Source organism: Papio anubis, chromosome 19, assembly GCF_008728515.1.
Source record: "Papio anubis isolate 15944 chromosome 19, Panubis1.0, whole genome shotgun sequence".
Lineage (NCBI taxonomy): Eukaryota > Metazoa > Chordata > Mammalia > Primates > Cercopithecidae > Papio > Papio anubis.
Window position 1 is genome coordinate 43,243,266 of NC_044994.1, and position 17,969 is coordinate 43,261,234.

At 41.6% G+C, this 17,969-nt stretch overlaps 1 long non-coding RNA gene across 1 annotated transcript in view; it reads left to right on the forward strand.

Annotated features, from left to right (window-relative positions):
• Positions 1–10,763: 10,763 nt before the first annotated feature.
• LOC110741806 overlaps positions 10,764–17,969 on the forward strand; it is an 84,296-nt gene continuing 77,090 nt past the window's right edge. The window contains exon 1 of the long non-coding RNA XR_002518707.2: positions 10,764–11,847. This is a non-coding gene — a long non-coding RNA (uncharacterized LOC110741806). The remainder of the gene's footprint in view (positions 11,848–17,969) is intronic.

Sequence of the window (17,969 nt, forward strand, 5' to 3'; positions counted from 1 at the left end):
TTTATGTTCATAAATTCAACAACTTGGAAGAAACGGACCACTTTTTGGAAACTATAAAGTACCAAAATTCGACCAAAATAAAACTACCTAAATAATCCTATAATGATAAGGAAATTAAACTCATAACTGAAAAGCTTCCAAAAAAGAAATCTGCAGGTTTCACTAAAGAGTTCTACTAAACATAAATATAAAGAAGACATTAAAAAGTGCCTGTACTTTCACCGCTCTGAGATGGTTTCAGATAACATGATTCCTGATGATCTAGTGGCCAGGAAAGAAAAGAAAAATGAAGAAAAGGCTGGAAGGCCGGGTGCCAGTGGCTCACACCTGTAATCCCAGCACTTTGGGAGGCTGAGGGGGGGTGGATCACCTGGGGTCAAGAGTTTGAGACCAGCCTGAGCTATATGGTGAAACCCTGCCTCTACTAAAAACAGAAAAATTAGCTGACCATGGTGGCTCGTGCCTGTAGTCCCAGCTACTCAGGAGGCTGAGACAGGAGAATTGCTTGAACCTAGGAGGTGGATGTTGCAGTGAGCCGAGATCACACTACTGCACTCCAGCCTGGGCCACAGAGCAAGACTCAGTCTCAAAATAAAAATAAATAAATAAATAAATAAATAAATAAAAAGAAAGAAAGGAGTTAATGTGAAATGCTCGTTTTCTTAACTTCTAAGATTCGTCGATATAGAATTGAACTTCTCTACCACTGTATTCTAACACTGACAAAAATGTCAATTTACCATTATAACCTAACCTATGGAATACATCTTCCAGAGACCATGGGGGACATGCACTAAAGGGGAGTTGGCTGCTTTTTTAGCTTAAAAATCACTTATCCTGTTAGTGCCTCATTTTCTTCACAGATAAAACATGGATTAATTCATTTATTTATCTAACAGATAATTACTTAGCCTCTACTATGTCCCAGGAGCTGTTCTAAGTATCTGGAACACATTCGTGAACAACAACAAAAAGATCCCTTCTTCTGCGGAACCTTCGTGTTCTATAAGGGGGGTGGGGCACAAAATTTAAATAACAATATGTAACAAAATAAGTAAATTGTACAACACGTTAGAAGGTGGTAAAGGAATATAAAAAACAAATGAAAAACAAAGGCTGGGAGCAGTGGCTCATACCTGTAATACCAGTCATATAGGCTGAGGTGGGCACATCACTTGAGGTCAGGAGTTTGAGACCAGCCTGGCCAACATAGTGAAAACCTGTCTCTAATAAAAATACAAAAATTAGCAGGGTGTGGTAGCGGGCTCCTGTAGTCCAGCTACTCAGGAGGCTGAGGCAGGAGAATCACTTGAACCTGGGAGGCAGAGGTTGCAGTGAGCTGAGATTGTGCCACTGCACTCCAGCCTGACTGGGCAACAGAGCGAGACTCCATCTTAAAAAAATATATATATATACACACACACACACACGTATATACGTATATGTGTATATATATACACACACACAGGTGTATATATATAAACAAGAGTGCAATACGGTAAGGAGGATATCAATTACAGGGGCCTTGGGCAGGATCCTGAGCCACAATGGTGGGTCAGGGTAGGCCTGATTGAGAGGGTGATGTCTGAGCAAAGATTTTCAGGTTGAGGAGTTAGCCAAGGGGGTATTTGGGGAAAAAGTGTTCCAGGAAGAGCCACACATCTAGAGCGAAGGCTAAGTTAGGAGTGGAGCATGCAGAACTTTTAGGTCATTTGAAGGACTTCATTAGCTGTGCCTGGTGGTACACACCTATAGTCGGAGCTACGGGAGAGGCTGAGGTGGGGGGATTGCTTGAACCTAGCACTGCAGTGAGCTGAGGTGGTGCTACCGCACTCCAGCCTGGGAGACAGAGTGAGCCCCTGTCTCTGTTAGAAAAAAAAGTAAAAATTTAAAGGATTTCAGCTTTACTCTGTGGGAAATGAGAAGCCAATCCTGAGTTTTAAGCAAAGAATTGGTACCATAAAGGAAAAAAAAGTGATACTTATATATAAAGGTGTTGAGAATTGAATGTAGGTGACACAAAGAGAAGCAGGATGACAAGAAACTGTGGGATTTGGGACACACTTTTGAAGACAGTGCCCGCAAACTCCAAGGTTTTTGGCCTGTGCAAGCAGAAGGATGCTATTGCTCTTAATGGGGAGGGCTTCAGGTAGAGTGAGTCTGGGGTAAATGTTTCTAGGGTTTCAAGGGTTTCATGACAATTGGTGGCCTCTGTTGAAGCTTGAACCCAAAGGTCATTTCTCTGATTTGGTGTTTCTCTCCACCATGTCCTACCAATCCTCCTCTTTTTCTTTGCAACCCTCTAAGTCTTAGCTTTAGAGATGGAAGGTCAACCTAATTCTCTAGGCAACATTGGCTGGTTCCCTTTACCTGGAGAGCTGAAACGTAAATCTCTCTGCTAAAACCTCTCTCTCAGGGCACTGGTTCTTAGGGAAGGTAATAACTTATTTATTTTGGGTCAGGTGTAGGACTTGTTGATTTTACAGTGGATAGAATGAATTTTAAAATATGTCAACTGTCCACTAGGACCCGAGTTGAAACTATTAACTTATTTTATTCAGGTCCTTGTGTAATTGTGATAGAGACATCGGTCCCTCTGGTCAGGTTTGCACTAAAGTCATTGCACAGCAAAACTTCCCAAAGGCTACATTTTTATGTTTCATTTTCAGACTGTTGGTGCCACAGGAGCAATTAAAATTTGTGAATAATGTTTTTTCCCCCTAGATGAATAATGTGGATGGCCTGCAGTCTGCTCTTATTCCTGCCAAGGGATTTAACAAGTTATTGTGTTAGTAACAATGTGGATGCAAATTGTAAACATTTGTCATCTCCCAAGTTTCGCGCAATTTTCAAAGTGATGCTAGTTAAAACAGGCGCTCTAACCCCCCAATATAAAACAATCTTTAGATGATTTTCCACATTCTCCAAAAATATTTTGTTTTCCTATAACTTCTATTTATTATATAAAGTAACATTGTAAAATCTGGTAGAAAGTAAATAGTAATGTTTAATAAGTTTAAGGTCCTCTAAAATTGATTTCGTGTCTCTTTAGATGTTATGAACTACTATTAAGGTACATCAATAAAACATTCCACATAGTGGTATTTAGTCATAAATTCTCTATGCGTGTTTATTCGCATGTTTTCTAGGAGGTAAACTAAATATTTGCTAGTATAAATTTCCCAATAATTTATCTATACTCTCAGCATTTTACAATTGTTATGATCTTGACTCTTGAAAATCACCAATGTAATAGGAAAGTCCAAATATTTGAGTCTTAAGATCAAATTAATATTTTGCCAAATAGGAGAAGCTTTTTAAGAATTACTATGACTTGGCATGGTGTGGTGGCTCACACTTGTAATCCCAGCACTATGGGAGGCCAAAGCGGGCAGATTGCTTGAGCCCACGAGTTTGAGACCAGCCTAGGCAATATGGTGAAACCCCATCTCTTCCACAAAAAAAAAAAGAAAAAATTAGCTGGGCATGGTGGTGTGCACCTGTAGTCCCAGCTACTTGGGGGGCTGAGGCAGGAGGATTGCTCAAGCCCAAGAGGTTGAGGCTGTGGTGAGTTGTGTTCACAGCATTGCACTCCAGCCTGAGTGACAGAGTGAGACCCGGTCGCTAATACAGGACTTTGGAGGAGAAAGACACAGATTAACAAATATTGACTAACTTCTTACAAGTTTATGTTCCAAGCATATGGGAAATACAAGGAAATATAAGTCATGGGCTAGACCACAAGAGACTCATAATCTAGGTGGCACAATGACAATTTTTTTTTTTTTAAGATAATCAGGAAAGTCTTGATGGAAATAGTGAAATTAAGCAGACATTTAGGGGAGGTGAGCTCTAGATGGGTAAAAAAGAGGGGGAAAGGCAGCTTCTTTCCACAAGTAAATTACCACAAGTAAAGAAACAGAGGCAAAAGAGAAGCCCACAGACTTGGGAGCCTCAGGGGTGGGAATGGGAGGTGAGTAGACACATCTGATTACAAGAGGGATTGATATATGACAACGAGAGGAAGCAAAACCTGGAAATTTGAAAAGGCTAAGGGGTTTAGACTCTGCTTGGAGGCCCATCTACTGTGGATAGTTTGGTTTCTTGTGTAAAGATTCAGGCAGAGTAGCGGTTAAGTCCCAGCCTCGTTACATATGAACAATACGTTACTTAATGATTTAACTTCTTTGAACTTGTTTCCCTTCTGTACAAGGGAGATTATATCTGCTGAGCAGAGTTGTGAAAGCTGTGTGAAATAACAGTTCATTGTGATCTAGCCAAGTGAGTGGTCATGACATTAGTGGTCATTTCCTCTCTGTGGTAAATGGGTGGGGCAGGGAGGCCACACTAAGGGCTTGTGAAGAGGAAAATGACATCATTGAAGGGATAGATGTGGGGTTTGAGGAATGTTAATTTTGTGATGGTGTGCAGAATGAACTGAAGAAAGGGAGTGTGTGTGTGTTGGAGGTGAGGGGAACATTAGACCACCCAGGAAGACCCGGGGCTGGAACTGGCTGTACTGGCTATGACCAAGCCAGTAGAAATGATGAAGTCAGCTGGGCATGGTGGCACACACCTGTAATCCCATGTACTCAAGAGGCCGAGGCTGAAGGATTGCTTGAGCTCAGGAGTTCGAGCCTAAAATGAACCATGATGGTGCCACTGCACTCCAGCCTTGGGTGACAGAAACCCTGCTCTTAAAAACAAAATAAAACAAAACAAATAAACAAAAACAAAGTGAACCTCAGAGGACAGGAAATGAAGGGATTTGGAGAAGATAAAGCTAGATGTAAAAAATAGAATCCAGGCCCGGTGCGGTGGTTCATGTCTGTAATCCCAGCACTTTGGGAGGCCGAGGTGGGTGGATCACCTGAGGTCAGGAGTTCGAGACTAGGCTGACCAACATGGTGAAACCCTGTCTTTACTAAAAATTAAAAAAAAAAAAAAAAATTAGCTGAACGTGGTGGCAGGCACCTGTAATCCCAGCTACTTGGGAGGCTGAGGCAGGAGAATTACTTGAACCCAGGAGGCGGAGGTTGCTGTGAGCTGAGATAGCGCCATTGCACTCCAGACTGGGTGAAGGAGTGAGACTATCTCAATAAAAAAAAAAAAAAATCCAGAAGAAAAATGTAAATGTATTAATTTTGGTATAAAGAAAGAAGTATCATGCTAGTGGAAGGAAATACTAAGGAAAGACCTATGTCAGTATTTGTGTTTGTTTTGGTTTTGTTTTACTTTGTCTGCCCAGTTTATCTAGCACTTTCCTTTGTTTAGGGGCTCTCGTCTCACTTTAACAACGTGTCTTAATCTGGCAAATCAGAGTACTTTCTTTTCTTGGCACCAGTGATTGGTGTGGAGGTGAGCATGTTATAAAGCTGGGCCACTCAGCCTGCCCTGAGTTTTTCCACCTGAAGTTAAATCTTCTTGGCCTCCCTGGCTGTAGAAGCTAGAAGGTTGTCAATCCAGAGAAAGCTGCTGGCAGAAGCACATGAAGCCCAATGGAGACCACAAGAGATTAAAGGAGAAGCGGAAAGACAGATTTAGAAGCTTGGTAAATGTTGACGATAATTTTATTTCCTAAGGCCCACAGAGTTGCCCTGATTACTGCAAAATCAAGTTGAACAAATTGGGAAACATTTGCAACAAATACAATATGATAAAAAAGATAACTATTCTTATTACATGGAGAGAGTTTCTACGTCAATAAGAAAACATTAAGATTCCAAGAGAAAAATAAGCAGAGGCCATGAACGGACCATTTGCCGAAGAAAAAATACAGAGTAAATAAGAGTCTGCCTCAATAACAAAGAATTATAAACCATGACAAGAAAGTATGATATTTCACTAATCAAATTGTAAATGTAAAAAATCTGGTAATAATGTTTGGGTACAATGTGTGTGTTGTTCCACACATTGAGTGGTTATTTCACTTTTCTTGAGGGATTTTCTTGTGGTATCAAGAGCCTTAAAAATGTCCATAACCTTTGATTGAAACATTCTATTTCTAGGATTATCCTAAGACTATAAACAAAGATGTGCACAGAGATTTGCATTCAAGAATATTTATTGCAATGACATTTATATTAGCAAAATTATAAATGTGTAATTGGATGATGGTTGAATATGAGAAATGAACAGTCATATGATGAAAAATTATGAGACAATAAAAATCATGTTTTTGTACTGTATTTTTTTTTTTTTTTTGTTTGAAACTGAGTTTCACTTTTGTTGCCAGGCTGGGGTGCAATGGTGCAATCTCAGCTCACTGCAACCTCCGCTTCCTGGGTTCAAGTAATTCTCCTGCCTCAGCCTCCCAAATAGCTGGGATTACAGGCATGCGCCACCACACCTGGCTAATTTTGTATTTTTAGTATAGATGGGGTTTCTCCATGTTGGTCACGCTGGTCTTGAACTCCTGACCTCAGGCGATCCACCAGCCTCGGCCTCCCAAAGTGTTGAGATTAGAGGCATGAGCTGCCACACCCAACCTTGTACTGTATTTTTAAATGATTGCCATGTGACTCTTCCACTCCCTTTTTGTACTCCATGTCTGTCTTCCAGAAACATCACCTGCCTTTTCTCCTGTGGTCTATTAATCCTATAATTGTATTACTGCCATTACAGGATGCAGTCATTAAAAAAAAAAGAAAACAAATCATGTTTTTGGAATATTGTTTTGTGACACAGGAAATGCTCACTCTACAATGCTAGTGGAAGATAAGAATGATGCAAATGATATGTGGTCTCAATTATTATTATTATTATTATTTATTTTTTCTCCTAAAAAAACAGATAGGGTCTTACTATGTTGGCTAGGCTGGCCTTGAACTCCTGGCTTCAAGTAGTCCTCCCATCTTGACCTCCCAAAGTGTTGGGACTACAGGCATGAGCCACTGTGCATGGCCTAATTATTATTATTTTATGTGTGTATATGTCTGTGTATATATATTAGGATATGAAATGGACTTTTTCTATCATCTTGAACTTTTGGCCAAAGCCCAAAGCTAAGAATAATTGATAACAAATATCCTCATATTCTCAAAAAAGGGGTTAAACAGAGCTTCACAATATTTGCTATAAATTTAAAAAAGAAAGGCCTAGTGCTCACCATTATCACCAGCAGCAGCCTATATAAGAGATTTCTCAGAAAGGACAATTGAAGTGAATTTACAGGGGTAGAGAGCATAAAAGGGTATGCTTTGTGGCATAGACCCCGGTGCCTGAGACAGCACTGGCAATATCTGAAGGTGGGAAGTTGGCCAGAGTAGTCCACAAAGTCAGGGCAAAGAGAGAGTGGGCAGCAGTGGGAACAGGCCTCACTTCCATCCTTGGGGTAAGGGTATATGGATTTTCTCACAGTGTGAATAGCATAGGGTGACAAGAATGACAAAGCAGACCATGACCTCTTCTACTCCAAGCCCCTAAACTGCAGATCCTGAGCTCACGGAAGGCAGAAGTCTTGACTTGACTTAGATATGGACTTTTAATGCTGGCACACGACCCAGTGCCAATACCTGAAAATGACAGGAAAGCTATGGGATCTTCCTGAACCGGGGCTCAGGGCAGAGAATGGGGAACTGATGAAGTATGCTCCAAGGCCATGGTGGAAAGGAAGCCATCAAGCTGCTTCATCTATGTACTCCACCAAGCCCATCTTGTTTAATAATCACTCCTAAATGCATCGATCAAGGTTGGAAAAAAATGTCATCTGAAATCATTTGAGTGGTGGGAGTACAGGTGTTTTTTAATGTCTTTATACTTTTCCTGCATATTTTTCAAAATTTCCAAAACTAACATGTATACTTGTATAATTTAAAATACAAATTTAAAAAATTGAAAAAAATGTAAACCCAATCACCACCAGCAACAAAAAACAAAACATAAAAATAAAAGACATAGAGGAAACGGATCCAGAGAAAAGGAAAGAGCCAAGATGAAAATTTTAAAAGGAACAAGAATTGTCTCCTACTCTAATGATGCACACGTTGTGTCTATATATTTCTGCTGAAATGCCTTTTGTCTTTCTTCCTTTTCATTTTCGTATGTCCACACTAGTGCTAACTCTGGCCACATTCCCCTTAGAAGACTGCAGTGACCTCATAATTGATGTATTTTCCTCTTATGCACCTCCACACCACTGACAAGCCCATCTTCTCAAAACATGTTCTCCTCTCTCTTGTGTCTTCCCAAGTGTTCCAAAATAACTTTTCCATTTCAGGCCAGTTTTTTTCCTTTCCTTTTCTTCTTTTTTGAGACAGGATCTCACTCTGTCGTTTAGGCTAGAGTGCAGTGGGTGTGATCATGGCTCAATGCAGCCCTCCCCCTGGGCTCAGGTGATCCTCCCACCTCAGCCTCCCTGGAAGCATGTACCACCATGCCCAGCTACTTTTTTTAATTTTCCATAGAGACAGGGTTTTGTCATGTTGCCCAAACTGGTCTCGAACTCCGAGGCTCAAGCAATTTGCCTGCCTCAGCCTCCCAAAGTGCTGAGATTATAGGCATGAGCCACTGTGCCTAGCACAGTTTTTTCATAATCTCTGTTTTTTTTTTGAGCTGGAGTCTTGCTCTGTCACCCAGGCTGGAGTACAGTGGTACAGTCTTGGCTCACTGTAACCTCCGCCTCCCGGGTTCAAACGATTCTCCTGCCTCAGCCTCCTGAATAGCTGGGACTACAGGCACGTGCCACCACACCCGGCTAATTTTTGTATTTCTAGTGGAGACGGGGTTTTACCATGTTGGCCAGGCTGGTCTTGAACTCCCAACCTCAGGTGATCCGCCCGCCTTGGCCTCCTAATGTGCTGGAATTACAGAAGTGAGCCACCGAGCCTGGCCCATACTCTCTTATAAAAGGCCAAGCTTAACCCTGCTTGGCTCTTATTAATTTCCAACATTCAAAGGACTTGTCAATTTAAATTGTAACTTGTTTGCTGGAGCTACCTTGGGTCCCTCATCTTCTCTTATTTAAGAAAGCCATAGGTACTGGGTTTAGTAGTTGGTTACATGTTAAACAGAGTTCATGTAAATAATTTTCACATATGTAAATAATTATAAGTTCCACCAATGAAGGTACCATGCTGTGTGCTTTTGTGTGTAGATACTCGTGTGACACACGACAGTGCATTGTTTAACACATAATAGTTTCAGAAAACACCATTGAATTGATTGCATCTAAATAATTCTCATGGAACTATTTAATCTGTTAATTGAGAACACCAAAGCTACCAGGATTGTGGAATTTAAAATAGCCCTTTGGTTTCTTTCCTGAATCTGGTAAACTTTCTCAATAATCATTTCCCTTTTTTCCACTTCAAGTATGTGGTCAGGTGAAAGTAATTTGACACCATACTATCTTAAATAAAATGAGAGGATAGACTTAGATGAGAGCGGAATAAGACAGTAGACTTAGATAAAAGAAAAGTCATTTAAATGCATTCATACTTGAAATGAAAAGAAACATTTTCATATTACTGTTGTCATTTTAAAAATTACTTTTTGGGTCTCTGAACAAAGGTTATTAAAAATATAGAAAACTTTTTCACACCTCCTCCTAGTCCACCATCTAGAAAAAAAGAATATATATATATATATATATATATTTTACCTTTCTGAACAGATCCAGGGAAATATAATAGAGGTTAATACTTGTTTTCTTTACATTTAGCTTTTTTAACTTATAAGTAAGTTTATCCTGACTCTACACAAGCCAAGTATTAATTAAAGTGCAAGTAAGAGAGAGAGATTAGACACAGACAAAGGCGGAGGGTTCTCCCAAATCTACAAAAGGGCCATATCTAACAGGATTGACAAACATTCAATATTTGTAAGCTGCGTATTTCAGAATTCCATAATATGGTGTATTAAATTGGATTTGACCTCATTAAGTACAATACTGATCAAATACTGATCTAGCTTTAGTCGTTAATCATTTTTTAAAAATTCCTTATTTGACCTCACCCAGAAACCGGACAGACTTTTCTGAGTTCCCACCTTCTCTTCCATTAGAACCCCCAAATCCATTGCTCTCTGCAGCATCAGTGCAGTAGTGTAGACTGTGATGGGAGTCCTATCCGGGCTGAACATGCCATCAAGGCCTGTCTTCCGGATTGATACACAGGGGAGCAGCCTGAGTCTCTGGAGGAGCCCAAAACCCTGAGGCAGCCCCTCTGAACTCTCCTGCCTGTACAGCCTGCTTCATCTCCCAGAGTCACATCTTTCTGCTCCCCTCATCCCTTTTAATTTCATTTTTGTTTTTTTGTGTTTTGTTTTTGAGATGGAATCTTGCTCTGTCTTGCCCAGGCTGGAGTGCAGTGGTGCGATCTTGGCTCACTGCAGCCTCTGCCCCCTGGGTTCAAGTGATTCTCCTGTCTCAGCCTCCCCAGTAGATGGGATTACATGTGTGTGCCACCATACCCCGCTTATTTTTGTATTTTTAGTAGAGACGGAATTTCACCATGTTGGCCAGGGTGGTCTCGAACTTCTGACCTCAGGTGATCCACCCGCCTGGGCCTCCCAAAGTGCTGGGATTACAGATGTGAATGAACCACTGCACCCAGCCTTATTTCATTTTTGAAACAGGGGTTCGCTCTGTAGTCCAGACTAGTGTGCAGTGGCATGATCACGGCTCCCTGCGGCCTCTACCTCTTGGGCTCAAGTGATCCTCTCACCTCAGCCCTCAAAGTAGCTGCCCCTGCCCCTTGAAAAACAAACAAACAAACAAACAAACAAACAAACACTCTCTAGGCTTCAGGCAATTCCCTACCTTTGGGATGGCAAGCAGCAGAAGGTGAAAGCTGGGATGTTCCTGCTGATGGCAGTGGCAGAGTTGTGATCCTGGCTAGAACTTAGAACTCACTTCCCCACGGCAACCATAGAACCGCAGGATATTGTTAGTTAGGTAGTTTCTGTCATATGTGTAGAACTCCAGATTAGGTCTGTGGGTCAAATGGAGTTTTGTGAGTTCTCCTGAGCACCTACCCACCACTTTTTAGGTTGTTTAGGGAGGAAAATGGCTCTGAGTTCCAAACAATTGACCACAAATCATCTTTGTGTAGAGGGAACCCCAGGGGCACAGGTCTAGAAAGTTTCTCTGCTATGGACTCTGATAGGTGTGTGGGTCCGTTCGAGTGGCTTCACTTGCAGGACCCCCACTCCAAGCCCAAGACTCCTGAGCCATTAGGGAAACCAGGAGACCCCTCTGAGTGGGTACCCAGAAGGGAAATACAGACCTGAGGGAGGAGAGGATGCACATGAACTTGATGCAAGACCTTGGCTGGAGGCAGGAAGAACAGGAGGCTCAGGGCTGGTGAGGGTGGAGGTTACCAGAAGGCCTCTTGGCCTAACCGCTAGAGATGTTAACAGTGTTATATTGTTAAGCTAGTTCCTATAGACTTGTGCCAGGGTTGTTGGCAGGAGGGTTGTAATGAAAAGCAAGTGGAGTGAAGAACTATATCTTTAGAGTTCTCTAAGTAATGGAGGCCAGGGTAGAGTTATCTTGTGATGAGTAATGGAATACATCACAGGGTTCTGTGTGTGTGTGCATATGCACGTGTGTGGACACATGCACACCCCATCTCCAAGTACCATAACATTGGGGGTTAAGGATTCAACATATGAAATTGGGTATGGAGTGGGGCACACAATTCAGTTTATGGTATCCCCCAGGCTGGAAACCTGTGGGTCAGTCTAGAATCCTTTCTTCTCATCACCCCACTCAATAGATAAGTAAATCATTCAGCTGGAACAAATAAATGTTGCTTGGCTACAGTCAAGGCTATACCCAGCTGGTAATGACAGGGCTGTGTCAGTGGCAGCAGGGAAATGACGAAAGAACTGGAGGCCACCAATAAGGTAGGGGAAAGAATGGTCATGACCACTTATGAGTCTGTGTGGAGTGCCATAGGATCAGAAGAAAGAGGTTTCTGGGGGACTGGGATCCAGAGATTGAGAAGGAGGAGTCTAATCTAGATTTTTCAAATAAATAATGTTCTTGACACTCTTTCGATTGTGCCCTGGGGAAACTTAGCTGCTTTTATCTTTCTCTTGGTACATAGTTCAGGGTCATGCATGAGGTAGCCCTCAATAAATGTTACTGGCAGCCTAAATATAATACAATATAATATAATATAATATAATATAATATATATAATAAAACTAAATAGATTGAGGTTCAGACAAAAGGCAAAAAACATCATGTGCTACAATACTGAAGATGCACTGTGCAGTTTTGAAATCTGACTTTAGTCTTTGTCATTTATGAATATTGCTGTTAAAGTGCCCATCCAATCTATGACTTCAGAGGAGCTCAGTAGAATTATGAAGAGAAATCAGTGTTCACTGTAGTGTAAAGCTGGTTTTATAGTCTTCAGAAGTGGTCTGCTAGGGCTCTGAACCTCCTTTCCTAACAGACGGTGCAGTGGGTAATGCTGTGTTGGTGAGTTGGTGGGACAATTTAAATGGTGTGATGGTGGGTAGGGGTAGGGAGAAATTTTTTATGTGAGGTGTAATGTGTTTTCCAGCTTTTGCCTCCTGTCGCTTGGTCTCCCAGGAGTTTTGAGTGAAGTGTGACTGCAGAATTTGGCTCTTCTGTCAAAAAACTTCAATCTACTTGTTACAGTTTGACATATGAGTTGGGGCCAGGGGCAAAGGAGAGACTCTATAATAGGTGAAAATATATGCCATGAAGGTACTTCATAAATGCCAAATGATCTTATGGAAAGTGTCCATTCATTGTCCTTTGATTTAATATTTATTGAGCTCTTATTACATGCCAGGATTGTGGTCTGCTCTTTGGAAATATCAGAGGTATCTTCAAGTTTTTGTGTTTTTATGACTATAATTCCTCAAAAGAAGGGACTTAGACTATCTCATTCAGTTTTTTGATTCCTATGGGATCTCTTTCCAGGAATTTTTCAAAGTTGTAAGGAAGGAGTAGCTATCTTTCTTCTTGGATTCCAGAAATGCTGGTGGAATATACCTTGCCACTTGGAGGGCCTTGAGAGAATGAGCCCAAATACAGGTGAAGCCAAAGGGAGAGGGAAAGAGAGAGAGGTCAGGACAGAGAGCTAATCCTGGTGCTTTTAGAGTTAGTTTTGATGATGTTTTCTCAACCCCTACTTTCCACCATTTGGTGAATTTATGAAGTTCCCTAAAGTAGTTTGATATGGGTTTCTATGACTTGGCAGTCAAAGAATCCTGATTTATACAGTGTTAACACTGAACTCACCATCTTCCTCTCCCAAAAGAACCTCCTTGTGTATCCTGGTTAATAGTACTATCTACCTATTCTCTTGTGTTAGTCAGCTCCAACTGCCAAACAAAATACTGGAGACTGGGTGGGTTAAACAAGAGGAATTTATTTATTACAGTTCTGTGGGCTGAGAAGTCCAAGATCAAGGCACCAGCCAATTGTGTTCCCTAGTAAGGGCCTTATTGCTGTCTTGCAGATGGCCACTTTCTTCCTGTGCCCTCACAAGGTGAAGAGAGAGAGAGAGAGAGGAAATAAACTCATGTGTCTCTTCTTATAAGGGCACTAATCACATCACGAGGGCCTCACCCTCATGACCTCTTCTAAATCTAATTAACTTCCTAACTCAGGAATAGAAAACCAAACATTGTGTGTTCTCACTCATAAGTGGGAGCTAAGCTATGAGGATGCAAAGGCATAAGAATGACACAATGGACTTTGGGGAGTCAGGGGAAAAGGGTGGGAAGTGGGTGAGAGATAAAAGACTACAAATTGGTGCAGTGTATACTGCTCGGGTGATGGGTGCACCAAAATCTCACAAATCACCGTTAAAGACCTTACTTGTGTAACCAAACACCACCTATTCCCCGATAACCTATGGAAATAAAAAAATTTAAATAAATAAATTTAACTTCCAAACACCCCATCTCCAAATACCATCATGTTAAGAGTTAAAGCTTCAACATACAAAACTGGGTAGGGAGTGGGGCACAGAACTCAGTTTATAGCATCCCCCAGGTCAGAAACTTGTGGGTCAGTCTAGAATCCCTCCTTCTCATCACCCCACTCAACAGTCAATGATAATCATCAAGTCCCAATGTTGCATCCTAATATGCCTTGTATTCTTCTCCTTCTCTCCATGACTGTTGTCACTAGCTCAGTACAGGCCTTCATTAACTCTTGCCTGGAGTTTCGCCATGGCCTTCTACCTGGGCACCTTCCAATCTCATCCTTGTTAAATCCATCCTCCAAGTAGCAGCTACAGCAAGATACCTGAAATGCAAACCTCACTTTATCGGTATGATACCTGTTTCCCATGACCCATTCCCACCCTCTCCAAATTTCTTACTTTTCATATAATATAATGCATTGATTGACAAAAGCTTATTATTTCACACACAAACCAAGTGCAAGCTCTTAGATCAGTGGCTTTGATGGCTTTGATACTGAAGAAGAGAGATGGTCTGTTTCCATTGACTTAATTTTCAACAGTCTTCAGTACTTCATTTCATATAACAAGAAGTCTAAGTTTTTAACTTGTTATTTAATTTTCTCCCTAACTTTTCAACCTTTTTTCCGCAACTAAAACTCTCTAAGAATCACTGCTTCAGTCAGAATATTCTGTAATAATTACATTTATTCACCACCCTCTTTCCTCCTCTGGATAGTTGTTTATACAGATCTTTCTGCCTGCAGAGCCCTACACATCTTTCCTGTCCGTTTACTTGTACCTACCCTGAAGCATTCCAATCCCTACTGATTTCTTGCTCTTCCAGCCTCTAAGTTCTTAGTGTTTGTCTTACTCTTTTTGTCACTTATTACATAGAGCTTTATATTAATATTTGACTCTTCGTGAGTATGTCTTACCTCTGCCACAGAACTCCAAGCTCTGTGAGGGCAAGGACCATGCTTCATGCCACTGAGTGTGCCTAGCATGCTGTCTTGTATATGGTGGGTCCTCAATAGATGTCTGTGGATTTTCTTCTAGTGCAGGAGTCCCCAACCCCTGGGCTGTAGACCAGTGCAGGTCCGTGGCCTGCTAGGAACTGGTCTGCACAGCAGAAGGTGAGTGGAGGTCAGGTGAGCATTACCGCCTGAGCCCCGCCTCCTGTCTGTTCAGTGGTGGCATTAGATTCGCATAGGAGCACAAACCCTATTGTGAACTGTGCATGGGAGGGATCTAGGTTGAGTGCTCCTTATGAGAATCTAATGCCTGGATGATCCCAGGTGGGACTATTTCATCCTGAAATCATCCCCTGCTTCCAAAAACAAAATGGTCTTCCATGAAACTGGTCCCTGGTGCCAAAAAGGTTGGGGACTGCTGTTCCATTGGATCCATTTTCTTCTCTTAGGTCATGGTAGCAGTAGCACCACATTTTGGTGAGTTTTTAATAAATGGATTCAGAGAAGACAAGGCCAGTAAATTTTTTTTAACTTCCAAACGTAAAAGTTATTTCAAGGTCAAATTCCTTAATTCCCACAGAGGGGATAATCACTTTTGTGAGATGCTGAGCAATAGTCTTAAGTTCTACTGAGCCAGGCCCAGGAGTCTAACTTTTGCGTCAATGAAAAATTATAATTACTGAGTACGGTTACAATGCTGTGGAAATCATGAACACCATAATTTATGCATCTGTGCATCTGTAAAATTGCCATTTCGGGGCTTAAACCTTGGAACCAGATCTCTGGTTACAATAAAGACGTTACTTTAAGAAGGTCTGGGATTATAGTTTTTAATTATCTTTACATATATTCCTATTTATTTCTGTGTATTTCATCTTAAATTGGAGCTTATGAAAATAGACACTCTTCTAATATTTCCATTTATTTTATTTTTCTGCTCTCAAGACCATCTTGGCTGGGCGTACTGGCTCACACCTATAATCCCAGAACTGGGAAGCCAAGGCGGGAAGGATCTCTTGAGCCGGGAGTTTGAGACCAGACTGGGCAATATAGTGAAACCCTGTCTCTACAAAAAATAGAAAAATTATCTGGACATGGTGGTGCAGCCTGTAGTCCCAGCTACTGGGGAGGCTGGGATGGGAGGATCACTTGAGCTTGGGAGGTGGAGGTTGCAGTGGACTGAGATTGCACCACTGCACTCCAGCCTGAGAGACACAGCAAGATTCTGTATCAAAAACAGAACAAAACAAATCTCTCTTATCAGTTTTCATGGCTTTACTATAATTTTGATAAGAATTTTAGTTAACATCTGGATCAACATGATACATGAGGTGTTTCTCTTCTTTTTTTTTTTTTTTTTTTTTTTGGGCGAGGTCTAGAAGCTCTATCGCCAGGCTGGGGTGCAGTGTAAATCTCAGCTCACTGCAAGCTCCTGCGGAGTTCAGCCATTTCTCCTGCCTCAGCCTCCCAAGTAGCTGGGACTACAGACTCCCGCCACCTCGCCCGGCTGGTTTTGTATTTTTTAGTAGAGGCGGGGTTTTCCTGTGTTCAGGATGGTCTCGATCCTCCTGAGCCTCGTGTCGCCCATCTCGGCCTCCCTAAGTGCTGGTATTACAGGCTTGAGCCACCGCGCCCGGCCGAGGTGTTTCTCTTCTAAAGATCTTGGACAGCGTTTACATTTTTATCCTCCCCTGGAATTTAGTATTCTTTTAATTAAGTGACAAAGTGCTTGACCTATGCAAAAAAAGAATTTATCAGTTCAGCTAAACTGAAAGTGTGGGACTGGATCAAACTTCAGGCACAGCTGAGTTAGAGCTCAAAAGGTAGCATAAATATTTGGTTTTCCATTATCTTTCTCTTCTGCCTCTGCCTTTCATGTGTTTCCCTTAGTCCTAGGCTTCATGTGGTAGTAACAGAGTTACAACAGCTCCAGACAGCAGGAAAGATACTCTTTCCTGGAAGTCTGTCAGTGCCTCTCATTGGCTTTCAGTGGTTATGTGCCCATCCCTAAACCAATCAACATGGCCATTATTTACTTACAATTGGTCAGGAGGCGTGGCTCACGCCTGTAATCGCAGCACTTTGGGAGGCCGAGGCGGGAGGATCACGAGGTCAGGAGATCGAGATCGAGACCATCTTGGCTAACACGGTGAAACCCCGTCTCTACTAAAAATACAAAAAATTAGCTGGACACGATGGCGGGGGCCTGTAGTCCCAGCTACTCGGAAAGCTGAGGCAGGAGAAGGGCCTGAACCCGGGAGGCGAAGCTCGCGGTGAGCGGAAATCGTGCCACTGCACTCCAGCCTGAGCGACAGAGCAAGACTCTATCTGAAAAAAAAAAAAAAAAAAAAAAAAATTGGTTGGGAGGCAGGGCTAGACAGCCCTTAGCCTCAAGGGTATTTAATTTGCTCTACCAGAATCTCATGATATGATTGTATGGGTGGAGTTGATGTTGATCTTCCAGACATCACTTATGTTGAACTCTCGGGAGCAATCAACCTTGTTGACTACAATCTTATTTATTTATTGATTATTATTATGTTTTAAATAATAGGTTTATTTGACTTTTACAATGCCTCAGTCTTGTCTCCTCTTTTTCAGGTCATTATCTCCTTTCTCTGGTCATTAAATATTCCAGTCTTTCAAGGCTGAGTCCTGGGCACTCTCCTAACTGAATTCCCTCCTAGGTGATTTCATTCATCCATGAGGCTTTAATGATCACCTAAAAACTAAGCATTTAAAATTTCCTGTGCAACCAGAGGAAATTCTGCACTCTATACTTCTGTCTCCAATTGCCCATTTGATTTTTCTACTTAGTTTTTTTAAAAGTCACTTCAAACTCAACATGTTCAAAACCATATCCCCAAACAAACTTGTGCTGAGTACAGTGTTTCTCCTTGCAGTGAACTGTACCACTATCTATCCAGTTCAGCAAGTCAGAAACCTAAGCCTCATTTTAAACATGTTCCAGTCCTCACTCCTCATTGCTTAGCTGATCTGTAAGTCCTACAAACTTTACTTTCTCAATATTTCTCAAATCCTCTGACCTCTCTCTACTTTCTTATTCTGAGCCATTATTTTCAGTCATACAACTGCCTCATCT